At 39.1% G+C, this 13,522-nt stretch overlaps 1 protein-coding gene and 1 pseudogene across 11 annotated transcripts in view; both read right to left on the bottom strand.

Annotated features, from left to right (window-relative positions):
* The window catches only part of LOC105479087 (tryptophanyl tRNA synthetase 2, mitochondrial), a 125,340-nt gene that overhangs the window by 52,941 nt on the left and 58,877 nt on the right, over nt 1-13,522 (bottom strand). Inside the window, exons 1-2 of one of the 11 annotated variants that reach the window (XR_011617581.1) lie at nt 4,730-4,849; nt 417-640 (exon numbers count right to left, since the gene is read on the bottom strand). The exons of 9 other annotated variants lie outside the window; for them this stretch is intronic. The gene's annotated coding sequence lies outside the window, so the exon portion shown is untranslated. Of the gene's footprint in view, nt 1-416; nt 641-2,373; nt 2,426-4,729; nt 4,850-13,522 lie in introns of those variants that run through there. One more of the 11 variants, XR_011617583.1, reaches the window with a different exon arrangement.
* LOC105479290 (RNA-binding motif protein, X-linked 2 pseudogene) lies at nt 6,478-8,393 on the bottom strand (annotated as a pseudogene).

The following is a 13,522-nucleotide window of genomic DNA, read 5'->3' as shown; positions in this document are numbered from 1 at the left end:
AATTCTTCAAAAGGAAATTTTAATTCTATATAATTATTTAAATTATAAAAAACACTTGCACCCTGGTCATATTTTCCCTTTGGTTTGTACTTCCTAATGCTGAAGTCATAATAGGAAAATGAAAAGAAAAAAAAAGCAATACAAACTAAAAAAAATTGCTATTTTTCCCCTGAATTATTTTGTAATACATTCCATTGTGAAAAACCAAAAATGAGTATGTATCAGTAATATGCTGTAACTAAAAGGCCCTGAGAAAATAAAATGCATCATTATCATTTTTAACCACCACGAAAACAAAAAAACAAAAGCAGCAATAATTTACTGAACTACTATGTTGCAAGCATTTATGCCCAGTGCTTTACATATATTAATGCATTTAATCCTTATAATACCTAATATGGTAGGTATATTATTACCTCCAGTTTATAGATGAGAGACATGAGGCTCACAGATTTCATTAGCTTGCCCATGGTCACACAGCTAGTAAGTGGTGGAGTTGAAGTTTCAAGCCATATATCACTGACTTCAAAGCCCATGTACGTTCTCTCTACTAGCTACTATGCTTTGCTTAGCTACCATCTATTAAGATGTTATCATATTCATTGTATTAATTTTGCAATTTTTCAGTCAGTTTAAAAATCTGCAAAATAAAATTACGGGGACAAAAAAGACCATTATTATACAGGTATCTTAGTGAGCCAAGATTCTCTAGTGTATATAGCTAGGAGCAGAATTGCTGAGTCATAAGGTATGTATATGTATCTTCAACTGTAGTACTTCAATGTGGTGAACTATTCCTAAGTATGTAACATTATACACTTTCTACCAAGTTCCTGTTGTTCCATATCCTCATCAACACTTGGTATTAGCAATCTTTTTATTTTTAGCTAATCTGATGGAAATGAGGTAGAATCTCATTATGGTTTAATTCTCTTTGATTATTAAAGAAGTTGGGGACTCTTTTTATGATTACTAGCTATTTTTACCTCCTCTTCTATGAAAAGCCTATTTAAATTATTTTGCCTGTTTTTCTCAGATTGGATTGTCTTTTATTGATTTAAGAATCTGTACATATTCTAGATGCTAATATTCTTCAATTACATGTAGAGCAAATATTGTCTTATTGTATGGCTGTCTTCTCTTTATCTTATCTTTTGATAAAGACAAGTACTTAATTTTATGAATCAAATACATAACTTCTGATAACAGGTTATTGTATCATAGAAGAAACATTTCAATACCCTACAGTTATGAAGGTGCACGTGTGTGTGTGTGTGGGGGGGGTGTGTGTGCATATACGGCTATATACATATAGCTAGACACATACACATGCATATATACAATGTGTGTGTGTGTGCGCCTTAAAGTTTTATCTTTACTCTTCACATTTAGGTCTGTATCCATCTGGAGTTTTTTGCATATGGTGTGAGGTAAGCATCTAATTTCTTCTTTTTTTCCTATATGAATATCTGATTATTCTAGCACCATTTATTGAAAAGACTGTCTCTTCCCACTGCTTTGAAATGCCATCGCCATCATAAATCAAGGATCCCTGTAAGAAGAATCTGGAAAGGGTCTGGTCTTTCAATTCTGACTCATTAGTCTATCTGTCTGTAACTGTGTCAGTATCACATTGCTTTTTAAAAATACATCTTGGGACCTACTAAAGCAAGGCTTTCCACCTTCTTTTTCTTCAAGAGTACTTTATTCATCCTTGGCCCTTTATATGTATCAATATATTTTAGAATCATCTTGTCAAGTCCCAAGAGGGAAAAAATAAAAAATCCTTTTCATTTTTTTCTTCTTCTTTTTAGATCAGATTAGAAGCTGCAAGTGTTGGTTGACGTTGCTGACTGGGATCACACTGCATCTAAAGATTGTTTCGGGGAGAACTGACATCTTTATAATATTAAGTCCTCCAATCCAGGAAGCCACAAGCCATGTGAAGTCTTTTTTATACCTAATGCTAGCTCCTGAGAGCTAATCTACTTTTGATATGTGAGTGCCAAGGCTACTTAAATTTGGCACTACCTTTTCCCCAAGTATTCCAAATCCTACAAGTACAGTCTATTTTCCTCTCAACTCCTAAGATGGCAGCCCTAAAACAGAATGCTACATCATAGTTCCATGGTCCAGAATTGTGCTTGATCCAAGAACTCAGGAGGAGACCCAAATGATTTCTGGCTTTGAGGATATGAAAAATATCCTTCAGGTAATTGAGAACAAACATAATCTTACACTCAAAATCACAAACACACACATAAAAGGCTTTCAAGTGATGAAATCCCCAGATCATAATCTAGAAACAGTATTTTAAAAATAATTCCTACTTGAGAATTGAGACAGAGAGAGAAGTTAGCATAGAATGAGTACCTATTATTGAGGCTTCCTCCAGGACCTAGGGACCTTAACCAGCTTTGGATTCCTGATATGGGAATAAGCAAAGGAATTTTCAGTGCAGTAAGAAATGATTAATGGGCTTTAGGGACTGATTGATGAAGGGAGAAAGCAAAGCAGAAAAACAAACTCTGAAGTTAATAAATGGAAAGGAAAAAAATACCATCCTGAAACACTTGACCTAGGAAGATAAGGGACTGTTTATGGTAATGTAAAGGATTATAAAGACTAAGAATTTTAAGCTGAAAAAAATAGGAATATTTTCACATATATTTCTCCATCTTCAAACTCAGAAATTATTCCCCAGGAGAAATGGAGAAAACAAATCTTTGAGAAAACTAGAAGAGAAAAGCACTAGAGAAGAGACTGTGGGAAAAAAGTATCGTGACCAGTGGGAATGGGCTAGAAATGATCTAATACATCTTTTTCATTCTCTAGTTCCCTCTATACATTAGCGCAGAGGGAATGATATTATCAAGCAACGAGACTAACAAGAAGTGTTTTGTTCAATTTTCAAGGCACTATTAAAAAATACAGCCTCTAAATGGGAACTGGATACCTGGTCTTAAAAATATACAGAGAATGTCCTGCTCTTCTGCAGTGAGTTTATGTTCCCGTCTGTTCCCTCTGCAAGAGTCAGCAGGCGGCCTGACAGCATGGCAGGGGAGACATGCCGGGTACCATGAAATCACGGGGTTGGAATGTGGAGTTTGGGTGGTGGGAAGATGGAGGTTCTGTGTTCAAAAGCACTAGAGTTAGAAAAGAATGAAAACGAAAGGAGCTTGGGCTTCCCGTGGGTTTGGACAGGAGACAAACCTCAAAGAAAACAGCTTCTAGCCTAGCCCACAGGCATTCATTCAAGGGGAAGCCTGGAGCATCAACCTATGATTCCATCACAGTATGCAGAGGATTAAAAAAGAAGCACATTAGAAAGTAGGTCTTCATTTCATTTCAGGCATATTTCCTTGGTAAATGCCACTTCCAGCCTATACATTTATTGACTCATTTTTATAACAGAACCAGCAGTACCATATCCCTGAGGAGCTTCAGCTCTGGCATTTGATATATACCAGAAGAGACAGTGGGTATTCAAATCAAAGGTAGAGCATACCTATCATTTTGACAGACATAGCTGAAACTATTCCTGTTGTAAGGTACTGAGCACATCCAAAATGTGTAATTTCCTTAATTTTCTTACTGTACTCAAAAGCAATTTAAAAATCCCAAGTTATTAATTATGGCAAAAGAATTTTTGTGATTAGGAGAGCTTCTGTCTTTAATTTCAAGTGGATAAGATACATCTAAAGAAGGCTGCCTACTAGCTTTGAAACATTTTCAGCTTCAGTACAGTGGTGAGAAAGACTTCAGCTAAAGATTTCAAGACTCTTCTTACAAAGTCCTGCTTGTATCCAGCTGTAACACCAATTGTTCATTGATCACATTTGTTTTAACTACGGTCAAAGGTAAACCACAAACTTGGCTCAACGGCCACACTATGTCTTATTGGTTACATAAATGGCATTTTATCACAGATTACAATAAAAAAGTATTCAATAACATTACCCAGCTAATTGGGATGAAAAGTCTATTTATTCTTCTATTGTCTATTTATTTCTATAAGTCTATTTATTCTTCTAATTGTATATAAGTTTAAAAATACTGTTTAAAGCTCTCACTCCTTAGCTCTGTTAGTGCTTCTCAATTCTATCATTTACATCGCCCTACTATTTCAATCCTAAGTTCCTGAAATTATCTTCAACATTTTCTTGAAAATGCCTCTACTGGCAATTAAGGATTGAAGAGCTGAAACAGAGAAGACCAGGCGTGACACTGGCTGGGAGGAGCCAGGTGCTCCTCTGAAGGTTTGGCAATGCCTCAGCATTGTTCTGCTATAGTCAGCTCTTTCCTCCAAAAAGCACTGGAGAGTCCTGGTCTGTCAAGAAATGCTCACTCAGCACCAAGAAAAATGGGTTCATTTCTGCTTAGAACTAAAAGCAGATGTTCAGACCTGGGAATCAATAGAGTAAATATTAATTCAGTATAAGAGAAAGAAGGTCCTATATCACCTCCAAGTAAGAAGAAATATCTAGGCCAACAAGTAAAACTGAAGGAAAATTATTTTTTAAAAGAAAGAAAAAGGAGTGACTAATCAATTAGACTGTGAGCGCCTAAAGGGCATAAATGATAAGCACTTAATATGTATTGTCAGTTCAGTAAAACAGTTTAAAAGGAATCAACTTAATTCTTAAAAAATATTCCCCACAGGCTTATTTAAGCCATTTTCAAATTTCAAGAGTTACGCATCTATTTTCCTTACATGCACTGTACCTACCATCCTTCTATCATATAATGGAATGCTTTTGCAGATGTATTTTCCTTCTCGTGATGAAATTTAGCTATCAGAAACATGCCCTGGCCCTTTCATGTTCTTCATCTCATGTAGTGAAGGTAGGAATCATAGGCATCATTTTCTAGGGAAGGACATTGCAAAGTTAAATAACCTGCATAAAGTCACAGGCAGGTGAGTCAGATCTGGATCTGAGCTCTTGCCACTGGACTCCAAGTTCTACATTCCTTCCATCACATTGAACTGCATGCAATTTACAACTTCTTGGCTTCAAGCTTCCCACTCCCACCCAACCCCTCTCCCCAACACACTTCTCAGAAGGGGAAAGTGTACCATGGAGATGTTAATCAAAAGGCCAAGGGCACACAACTAATGGCACAGCTGGGGCCAGAATTCAGAACTCCAGTGCCCTGCCCACCACACCACATAATGTTCTTCCCCAGATACCATGTTTTGAAGGTGTGACCCCCTCAAAATTCAAATTGGAAATCCCCACTGTAGTAGTATTAAAAGCTGGGGCCTTTTAGGAAGTGGTTAAGTCATGAGGGTTCTGTCTCATGGATGGATTAATGCCCTTATAAAAGAAGCTTCAGGCTGGGCGTGGTGGCTCACACCTGCAATTCCAGCACTTTGGGAGTCCAAGGCGGGTGGATCAAGTGAGGTCAGGAGTTCCAGACCAACCTGGCCAAAATGGTGAAACCCCATCTTTACTAAAAATACAAAAATTAGCCAGGCGTAGTGGCAGATGGCTATAGTCCAGCTGCTCAGGAAGCTGAGGCAGGAGAATCACTTGAACCTGGGAGGCAGAGGTTGCAGTGAGCTGAGATAGCACCATTGCTCTCCAGCCAGGGTGACAGAGCGCAACTCCATCTCCAAAAAAAAAAAAAAAAAAAAAAAAAGAAAGCTTTAGAGAAAGTATACACTGTTTTGCCCTTCCACCCCTTCCATGTAAGGACACAGCATTCCTCCTTGCTGGAGGATGCAGCAACAAGGTGCCATCTTGAAAGCAGAGAGCGGCCCTTACCACACACCAAAGCTGGTGCCTCGCTCTTGGGGCCGTCCTAGCCTCCAGAACGGTAAGAAATAAATATCTGTTCTACATAAATTACCCAGTCTGTAGTATTTTGTTACAGCAGTACGAGTGAACTAAGACATCAGGTTTTTAATTTTACACTGTTCTTTTCTCCTGTAGCTATTTCTTTTGTACCTAAACATCTCTTTGGGCTATTTTCTTCAGGTCTTTTTTTCTGTCTCCCCAGCAGACAGAAATGATGAAATATAAAGTCATGAGCTTTGGCTCCCAGGAAGGATGACATCATCACCTCAGGGCAGTTAATCTATATTTAAACGCAAAGTTTATACGTAAGTAAAGAATAAGGAGGCAAGTCCTTTTTTTTCTTAGAAAGATGATTAAAACTAAATTAACAATTATCTAAACATGACATAAATAATTAGAAAATTAAATGCAGTGCAAAATATTTTAATTCCTAATAACACTACTTGCTAAACCAAATCAGCAAGTGTCATATTCTTGCCATAACATACTAACTAACACAGCATATTTTTATCTTGAACAGGACAGTAAGTACAGGTAATACATCAAGAAGCACTACAGTTTTAAAAGTATAAAAAATGATATAAAATGTTTTTAAAAGTTAGTTTTTCCTCACAAGAATGTTTTTTTTTTTTTTTTTTTTTTTTTTTGAGACAGGGTGTCTCTCTGTTGCCCAGGCTGGAGTACTGTGGATGATCAGAGCTCACTGCAGCCTCAAACCCCTAGGCTCAAGCAGTTCGCCCACCCTCCCAAGTAGCTGGTACTAGACGAATACACAACTACGTTGGCTAATTTTTTGTGTGTGTATAATTCAATTTATATGAAATATTCAGAATAGGCGAACCCATAAACAGGAAGTCAATTGGTGGTTGCTAGGGACGGGGAGGACGGAGGAAATGAAGAGTTCTTGTTTAATGGGTACAGGGTTTCATTTTGGGATAAAAAATGTTTTAGAACTAGACAGAGGCGATGGTTACACAACATTGTGGATTTTCAGTACCAAATGTCACTGAATTGTTCCTTTTAAAATGGTTAACTTTATGTTATGTGAATTTCACCTCAATACAAATAAATAATAAATACATTGCAAGGAAAAATTTGGAAAGAGGCCTATCAAACAAAAAAGTTGTAATGAAAAAGAAAAGACATTAAACATGTTTTTAAACAGGTGGTTTTGGGCATGGAGCTGGTTGATGTTACAAATCCTATCCCATTCATTCACATCAAGCTGTCCAAACCTAGTAACTGGAAAGGTCCCACGATGCTGAGCTCTAAATATCAAACACAAAACTAGAATTCTAGAATTATCTGGTATTTTCCCTTTCCTGAAAATTCCATCTTTAACTGGGGTCTATGGGTTCAAGAGCCATATTTATGAACCAAAATTCAGGACACATACTCTGGTTCAGGGACAATGAATGGTAGGAAGAATATCCAGGATATGTAGCTGTTGAAACTGCAGCCCTCTCAATGACTCTAATACTCAAGAGGTGAAAAGAATCCAGCCCCAGGAGCTTTAGATACAAAAATAGTAACAACCCAACTGAACTTGACTGCATTTAGAAAACATAATTATTTCCAAATCTACTGAGCAGCTTAACAGTCTTCAGTGACGCCTACAGTCACTGGGATTCGAAGACTCCTGCTCCGGGCAGCGCCGGGTCCTTTCATGCCTATGGATTTATCTCGGCTCCTACTTGGACTTCTATGACTACACCCTTCAGAATGCCCGTTGTACGGGCTAGAAAGTGTGTCTGAGCTCCTCCCTCTGTCCTTATCCCTGGTCTTTTCTTCTCTTGCCTCCCTCCTGCTTGAGGACCTGCGCTGGTGCGTGGTTTCTCCTTCTTCAGCTCCCTCTCTAGGTTCTCTGCCCCACCAGAGCAGGCAGTCCTGGCCTTGGGGAGCTTCCGCCCCTCCCTGGGCACTGACTTCTGAGCACTCTCCGAGTTCTTGCTGCTGTGCTTCTTAGGGCCAGGGTCATCCTTTTCCTTTACTGTCTTGCTTCTGGGTGACGAAGAGGATGGTTGCTCTGCCTGTATCTCCCGGTCAGTTTTCTCTTTTTATTTTCTTTTTTTCCTTTTTGTCTTTTTTTGCGCTTTTTTGTTGGCTTTTCATCTTCAGAGCTCTCAGACAAACTTGGTGAGGAGGTACGAGCCCCACAGCCCTTCTCCTGGAGCTCTTTGGACACATCGTCCATTTCTTCTAAGTCCTTAGAACCCTGTAGTTAGACACATGATCCACTCAGATAGTTCTTCCTTTGATCTTGATCCCATTAAAATTGTCAACGGCCAGAATTGTGCTCCTCTGGTCTTCATAGCAGAGGAAATAGAATCCCTTGGATTTCCCAGTCTTCTTGTCCCACATGAGATTAATGTTAACAATCTCTCCATATTGTGAGAACACACAGATGATGTCCCCTTCAGTCAGCTCATAAGGAAGCCCTCCCAGGAAGATCCAGGTGCTGTCCTTGTACTAGGAGTGCTAGGACATGTTATTGGCCACCCCAAGCTGGACCTCTCACTCATTCAGTTCGTTGATCAGCTTCACTTTAGTAAAAGGGTTCACCTCCGTAGGCTCGCGCTCAGCATTCAGGTATCAGTGCCCAGGCAAGGCAGCCTGGTGCATACTCTGGCTAATGTTTTAAATTTCTTGTAGAGGCGGGGTCTTGCTGTCTTGCCCAGGTTGGTCTCAAACTCCTAGCCTTAAGTGATCCTGTTGCCTTGGCCTCCCAGAGTGCTGGGATGACAGCTGTGAGCAATTGCACCTGGCATTCATAAGAAAATTCTAACATTGATTTTCAAGTGTTCATTCTGGGGGTATATGATATTGTCATTATCTCTTGTGGCCAACTAAACGCTTATCATACCAACAATTATCACTGCTCACACATCCATATTGACACCTGCCTGATTCCCCTCTTCAGCTAATTATCTGAGAACATTTATCCTTTGGCCAGCAGCTGAGAGATGTGGCTATCCACACCAAGTTGGCAGACTGTTACTAAACATGTGAGGATTAAATCACATTGGTTTTAAAACTTTTCTAATTGTATACCCTTTTTCAAATATAATATTCTTAGATGTGCCTAATAAGTGGAATTTTCCAAAGAAAATCTTGAGAGGTAGATGGATAATAGCAGAGTCAGTGGGGGAGCTCTGTTGGGTCCCGACTGCTCTTTTGACCTCACCCCAGACAAGCACAATGGGGCTTCTCAGAGCACAGTCTGAAAACCACCTTCAGACATTTTCAAAGTATTAATATTTTGTTGAAATTGAAACTGTCTTCCTCACGATATTGGGGAATATACAGGAGAAGAAAGATAGTAAAATATGGGCTAGAGGTGCAAATATCACATATGCTGACTTAGCATAACTCTTCTCATTTCTTCCTCTGAGATAAGACTCTGACTTTGTGGGGTGGTCAATGCCCTTCCCAGTCATTCTCCAATCATACCTCCTGGGGAACGCAGCTGACTACTTGCCTTTCTTCTGTAGAGTATTACCCTCTGCATTCACACTCTTCCATCATCCTAGAATGCCCTTTACCCTCTTTTCTGCATGGGGAACCCCCCTTCGTTATTAGGCCCTAACAATCTCTCCCTGATTCTAAGACTCTTAAACATGCTCCTTCCTCTTACTAAACACACCCACACATGCTCCATGCTCCACCACACACACCATCAATGTCTCTCTTTCTCTTGCTCAGAAGAACAGATGCCTCCTTCATCAATTCTTCATTATTGAACATATCACATTGGTAACTTGGTAATTTTTTTTTATTTGCTCCATAGATTTATTTTCCCGCCTAGAATATGAGCTCTTCTAGGGCAGGGGCTATCTTTTCCCTCTTTATATACCCAGTAAATAGCACAGTGCCAGGTATATTGTGGTCCCCTAATAAATGTTAACTGAATCATGACAAATCCTTTCTCCCATACTTTAGCTCCAAATGTAAAGGGTAAAATAACTATAAACAAAATAAGCCAAATGTTTCAGTTGCAGACAATTGTTAAGTTACATTCTAAGAGTTTGTTTAAAAATGGGTTCTTTGAAACTCAGAAATTGAATTCTTTAAATGGGAAGCAGACCATCAAAGTCTCTTTGAGCCTGTAATATTCTTGAAGAATGGTTTTAACAGCATGATTTCATCTGTACCTAACCAGCATCCATAAAATTGTTTCTGTAGGAAGGCGGAATCCAAGGTCCATTTTGGACACCAGAAATCTATTCAGTGGTGGCTTTGATTTTATATTAGAAAGGACTTAAGGAGAGCAATTATGCATGCAGAGGAAATTGTATTTGTATATACAGTAAATTCTTTTTAAATTGTATGATTACTTTGAGGTGGGGTAACAGGTTAAACATCCTTATGCATTCATTGCCTTTCCTAACACTGATATTGTATGGACTGCCAGAGGTGGCAGCCCTGGTCACCGCTGGTGGAAAAGAAAAGAGCAGAAAGAAGGTGAGAGGAAGGGATTAGAGCAGAGGTTCTCAAAGTGTGTTCCCAGGACCAGCAGTATCATCACAGCTTGGGAACTTGTTAAAAATGCAGTCTTGGGTTCCAACCCAGACTTACTAAATCAAGAATTCTAAGAGTGGGGCTTATCAGAGAAGAAGAAATGAGAACATTTATGCAACCCTGCTTTAACAAGCCTCTCCAGTGATTCTGATGTATGCTAAAGTTTGAGCGAGGTTTTTGGGCACCAATAATCTATTCTTAAAATTCACTTCAACTGCAGAAAATGAGGTACAGATAAAAACATTATGAATGAAAAAGAGAAGGTCCCTTCTAAGCCAACAGTTCTCAATCTTGGCTGCACTGTAATCACTTGGGAGCTTTAAAAAATACTGATGCCTGGGCACCACCCCCAGAGATTCTGATTTAATCAGTCTGGGATTTGGCGTGAGCAATGGGAGTTTTAAAAGCTCCCCAGGTGATTCTAACATGAGGCCATGAATGAGACACCACTGTTCTAAGCCAACTGCTACATAATTATCTTCCAAAGCTGCCAACCTGCTAGGAAACACTGAAACACACACACATACACACACAAACACACACACACACACACAAATAAAAGGACGAAAAATATGAGGAGTAAGTTCACTTGCTAGTAATTTACATTTCAAGATAATGAAATCTCTAAGGCAGTGATTTAATCATGTATGGGCAGAGGCCGCTTTGGCTCCCAGCAGTTTGGATATTAATGCGGCAGCCATGAAGGGCAGAAGATTATGAAGCTGTGGTCATAGCCTCTATGCTGGTGAGAGAAGACACCTGTGACAACAAGAAGGCACGTCATCTTCGACGCCTAGAGAGACTTACTCGGCAAAGTCCAAGTCCATAAATCTCTATGGCTCAGGGATTTAGAAAGCATATATAGCCTGGACATCACCAAGGAAGTAATACCACTGAGGAGTGTTCAATATCAGAACTGTAATGGATTGGAGACAAAATTATCTCTGCATAGATATATTTTTCTGCCCATGTCCCTGCTTGGCAAACTCCCTACTTCCTTCTGATCTTTCCTACCAGAAAGTCTGGATTCAACAGTCAAGCACTGTAAGTGGGTCTCACGGTTAGCTCAGTTGGTTGGCCATGTCCTGGACTAACACCAGGTGGCCTTGGGTAAGTGAAGCTGAGATGCCCAGTAATTCTTATACATAATGTATATGTAATTCCATGACTATCTCAAGTGTTCTGAACCTTTGAGAGACAGCGTGAATTTCTTACAAAGTACCCACAATACGAACAGGAAAAAAACATTTCTAAAGTTATTTTCCTGGCATAAAATAGTTTACAAAAAAGGGGATTTCTTTGATTGTTATTTCACCTCTTCCAAGAGCAAATAAGTCTCATGTTCCAGCTAATCATGGCTCCCTTTCTCATCCAACCTATAGACTGATATAAGACTACAGGTAGACAGACCACATTTGCATCAGTTCAGACCCTTCTGTCAGCTCAGATTGTTAACTCAACCTTATAGTAAGTTAGAAGAATGACAAAACCAAGCACTAAAATATGATTGTGATAACTAGCTTGGTTATAAACCATGGTTGAGAGGCAGAATCTAATGCCACACTGTTGGGATTCAAGACTTGCCCAATTACTTACGTGGCATTGAACACATATAAAATAGGGATAATAATAGTACCTATCTTGTAGGGTAGTTAGGAGGACTGTGACAAGTTTATTAGTATAACCCTGGCACAGAATAAGCTCTCAGTAATCTGACCATTTCTGGAGATCAAAATTTTGTTTTATTTTGACCCAACCATTCAATGTATGGAAATCTTTCCTATAGAAATACTCACACAAGAATGTAAGAAGATCTGGTGTTCCCCCTGATTATTTAATTATGAAAGAATTATACTGGTACATATACACCATGGAATTCTATGCAGCCATAAAAAGGAATGAGATCATATCCTTTGCAGGGACACAGATGGAGTTGGAAGACATGATCCTCAGCAAACTAACCCAGGAACAGAAAACCAAATACCACATGTTCTTACTTATAAGTGGGAGCTGACTGAGGAGAACACAAGGACACACATAGTGGGGAACACCACACACTGAGGCCTGTCAGGTTGGGGAGAGAGAGCATCAGGAAGAATAGTTAATGGATGCTGGGCTTCATACTTAGGTGACAGGATGATCTGTGTAGCAAACCACCATGGCACACATTTACCTATGTAACAAATCTGCACATCCTGCACATATAGCCTTGAGCTTTAAAGTTGAAGGAAAAAAAAAAAAAGAATTATAAGTAACTAATGTCCATCAGTAGGGGAAATAGTAAATAAGTTATAGTTTTCTTTTTATATAATGAAATACTATGGAATAAATAAGAAGGTAGGTCCTGTTCAGTACTGAGAATTGGCACAGGGTGGAGGTGAGGAGCCCAAATCTAGAGTCAGACATGAGTCCAGTGCCAGCCTTCTTGTGCACCAGCTGTGCTTCCTTGTGCAAAACAGGGAACTTCCTTAGCTGTAAAATGGGAGGAATGACAGTACTCCCCTGAAGATTCTATATAGACACTTGTTAAATAGATAAATGCTGACAAGGAAGACAGCCTACATACCTAACTTACTAGTGGTTATACAAGGAAATGGGAGTAATTACTTCCTTTTTGACTTTTTTGTATTGTTTAACATTTTTAAAAATGCATGTCTTTTTCTGTCACCAAATTTTAAAAATAAGTCTGGGCCAGATGCAGTGGCTCACACCTGTAATCCCAATACTTTGGGAGGCCGAGGTGGTAGGATCACTTGAACCAGGAGTTTGAAACCAGCCTGGGCAACATAGGGAGACCCTGTCTCTACCAGAAAAATAAATAACATAACATAACATAACATAACATAACATAACATAACATAAAACAAAACAAAACAAAATAAATAAAGGCAAATTAGCCAGGCCTGGTGGCACAGGTCTGTAGTACCAGCTACTCAGGAGGCTGAGGTGGGAGGATTGCTTGAGCCTGGATATCAAGGCTGCAGTGAGTCATGATTGTGCTACCATACTCCAACCTGGGCAACAGAGGAAGATCCTGTCTCAAAAGAAAAATAGGCCTAGTTTATTGGCATATGGTCTGATCGAATTACTTGATATGTAACTAAAAGGGTCTCATACTAACAGGAATGTTGGTTATTACCATTTTCATTTTAAGTAATGGGAAAATAAGACACAGACAATGTTAAATGATTTATTAAGTTCAG

The sequence above is a fragment of the Macaca nemestrina genome, chromosome 1 (genome assembly GCF_043159975.1).
Source record: "Macaca nemestrina isolate mMacNem1 chromosome 1, mMacNem.hap1, whole genome shotgun sequence".
NCBI classification, from domain to species: Eukaryota; Metazoa; Chordata; class Mammalia; order Primates; family Cercopithecidae; genus Macaca; species Macaca nemestrina.
Note: the sequence above shows the minus strand (reverse complement) of the source record. Positions and strands in the feature narration are given on the sequence as shown.